Consider the following 3494-nt stretch of genomic DNA (forward strand, 5'->3'; position numbering starts at 1 on the left):
TATATATATATATATATATATACGTGTGTGTGTGTGTGTGTGTGTGTATAAGTTTGTGTGTCTGTGTTTGTCCCCCCAACATCGCTTGACAACCGATGCTGGTGTGTTTACGTCCCCGTAACTTAGCGGTTCGGCAAAAAAGACCGATAGAATAAGTACTAGGTTTCTAAAGAATAAGTCCTGGGGTCGATTTACTCGGCTATAAAGGCGGTGCTCCAGCATGGCCGCAGTCAAATGACTGAAACAAGTAAAAGAGTAAAGAGTAAAGAGGTGTGAATATATCTCTACTCTTCTCTTCGTTATTAAGATATGTGTGCGTATGTATGTGTTTGTCCCTCATCACTGCTTGACAACCGGTGTTGGTGTGTTTAGGTCCCCAATATTTGGTCTCCTTTCGCTGCAGTATATCTTTGCTACTCATAAATAAGACCCACAACAAAAGATCCGACTTGTTACTTGAGATTTCTAGATAAGACTTGAAGCAGCTCATATAAAACAAAGCAACAACAACGAAAAAAAGCAATTTCAAACATTGGCCAAAGACAAGCACTTTTCGAGAGGAAGGTCAGCCGATTACCCCAATTCCAGTGTTCAACTGGTACTTATTTTATCGAAGCTGAAAAGATCAAAAGCAGAGTTGACCTCAGCGGGATTTGATTTTAGCATGTAAAGAGCCAGAAGGAACGCCGCTAAACATTTTGTCCAAAGCGCTAACGATTTTAAAAGTGAAGCGGGCACGTCAGTCTGCTAAAGCCAAGCACAATAACAATCACAACAACAAAAACAACAACAACAATAATAACGATAACATTCTAATCTCCATTTTCTTTTTCTATGTCCCTGAAAGTTCCGCCTCCTCACAATCTCATAAATGTACTTCGTGCTGATGTCAATACAAATGAAGTTAGCATGTGGTTGCATAATTAACTGACTTAATGAATTCTTAATTAAGGTCTAGAAACATGGTGGGTGAATTAGTATTGTCTTTGTTGTTGAGGTCCTGATCAAACATGATTAAACAGATTTATTGTTAAAGACACTCTAGTCCTGACCATCTCGCCTTTTTAGGTGTATGACTACATAAAGACGACAAATTGGTAGAATCGTTAGAGCGTCGGGTAAAATACATTGCAGTATTTGTTTCAGTTCTTTACATTCTGAGTTCAAATCCCACCGGGGTTAACTTCACTTCCTTTTACTTCTGGGTCGATAAAATAAATGTCAATCTCGGCCAATGGATTAGTGGAAATGTAAGGGCGTTGAGCATAATACTATGCGATATACACACACATGTGTATATATATTATTCATTAGCAAGGATAGTATTGATAGTAATTCCGAGGTTTCAGCCAGCTGAGCCATCATCGAAGTGATAATTATCATTGTTAATTATCATTGATAATTATCATTCAACAAAGCTCAGCTTACTCAAGTAAAATTTAGCTTATCAGAAACTATATAAAACCAAGATGAACTCATATATTAATGTGTGTGTGTGTGTGTGTATGTGTGTGTGTGTGTGTGTGCATGTGCGTATTAAAGATCTGAACAGAAGGATAGAGGAAATAGGCATAAAACTCAGTTTAGTACAGCTGCAGAAAACAGTGTTGTTAAGGGAAGCTAGGATACTTATGAGGGTTTTTGGCATCTAAGGTTACTTGCTGTAACCCAATAGGGCGTTTCTTAGCATCTATGGCTACTTGTTGTAGCCCGATCTTAGGATTCTTTTCTTTTCCAACAGTCTAATCTGTTGAATGTATAATAATAATAATAATAATAATAATAATAATAATAATAATAATAATAATGATAATAATAATAATAATAATAATAATAATAATAATAATAATAATAATAATAATAATAATAATAATAGTAATAATAATAATAACGAGAAAAAAAAAGCAGGATGTTGCATCAGACAAGTCATGGTTGTGGTTGAAGAATAGCGAACTCAAGAAAGAAACAAAAGGACAGGTTATGGCTGCTCAAAACCAGTCATCACGAATGAATGTCGTTAAGGCAAGAATAAACAAAGCCGTGAAAAGTGCTAGATACAGAATGAGTTAAGAGAAGGACGGGTTCATTGTGTACATGATAAGTAATTTTAGTCTTTTGGTTTGGAAGAAAAAAGACAAACGCTGACACGATAATGTAGTCATTGGGACATATAACGTCAAGGGAGTTTTGAAGTAAGCAGAAAATGGTACCCAACACCAACCGAAGAGTGTTGCAGAGAGCGATCAGCTTAGGATTTTATGGAACTTAGCCATAAAACTAACCATGAAACCAACCATGATATTCAAACAAAATGACCAGATATTGTCATTTTGGACAGGGTGATGAAAAAGTGCATCATCATAGATGTGGCTGTGCCTATTGATATGAATGTTGTGCTTAAAGAACAGAAGAAAATAGGAAAATATCAAGACTTAGCAAGGGGAATGTAGAGACTGGAGAGTTTCTGCAAAAGAAATCCCGGTTCTTATACGTGCCCTAGGTACCGTTACCAGTAGACTTGGTAGTTTACTTAATGAGATCGGAGTAACTACGAGAATTATATTAATAGAAGAAATCTGTTGTTTTAGGAACAGCAAGGATTTTTCGAAAGCTCTACGGTATCTAAGGAAACTAGTTGTGACTCACTATTATGGACGTTGATTCTAAGTGTAACGCTTACTTAATTTATCGATCCTGGAAGGATGAAAAGTAAGGTCGACCTCGGCGGATTTTAAATTCAGAATGTAAAGACTGACCGGTAAGCATTTCGCCCGGCGTGCTATTGATTCAATCAGCTCGCCGCCTTGATAATAATAATAATAATAATAATGATAATAATAATAATAATAATAATAATAATAATAATAATAATAATAATAATAATAATAATGATGATGATTTCTTTATTAGCCACAAGGGTTTTGTGTGTAAACAAGACAAGCAAAATTTTAAAAAACCGGCAATGTATGATCCTCAATAGGGAGGCGATGTTCGAGGGTTGCTCATAGAAAAACCCCATGATGATGATAATAATAATAATAATAATAATAATAATAATAATAATAATAATAATAATAATAATAATGGTTTCAAATGTTGGAACAGGGCCAGCGGTTTTTGAGAGTGAAGTCGATTACATCGACTCCAGTACTTGACTGGTATTTATTTCATCGACGAAAGGCAAAGTCGATCTCGGCAGAATTTGAACTCAGAGCGCAAGGTGTGCAAAATGCCGCTAAGTATACTTTCCGGCGTACTAACGATTCTAATAATACTAATACTAATAATAATAATGATGATGATGATGATAATAATAATAATAATAATAATAATAATAATAATAATAATAAAAAGCAACCATACTCTGGGATATGCCAATACACACAGATAGAGAAATTAAGGCAAATAGACCAGATATAGTTGTCAAAGATCATGAAGGAAAAAAATGCCTTCTAATTGATGTTTCAATACCAGCAGATGACAACGTTTCTCTA

At 35.0% G+C, this 3494-nt stretch overlaps 1 protein-coding gene across 1 annotated transcript in view; it reads right to left on the bottom strand.

The window, feature by feature from the left end:
- The window catches only part of LOC106876873 (uncharacterized), a 45311-nt gene that overhangs the window by 40320 nt on the left and 1497 nt on the right, over positions 1–3494 (bottom strand). The gene's annotated exons all lie outside the window — the stretch shown is intronic.

The sequence above is a fragment of the Octopus bimaculoides genome, chromosome 4 (genome assembly GCF_001194135.2).
Source record: "Octopus bimaculoides isolate UCB-OBI-ISO-001 chromosome 4, ASM119413v2, whole genome shotgun sequence".
NCBI lineage: Eukaryota > Metazoa > Mollusca > Cephalopoda > Octopoda > Octopodidae > Octopus > Octopus bimaculoides.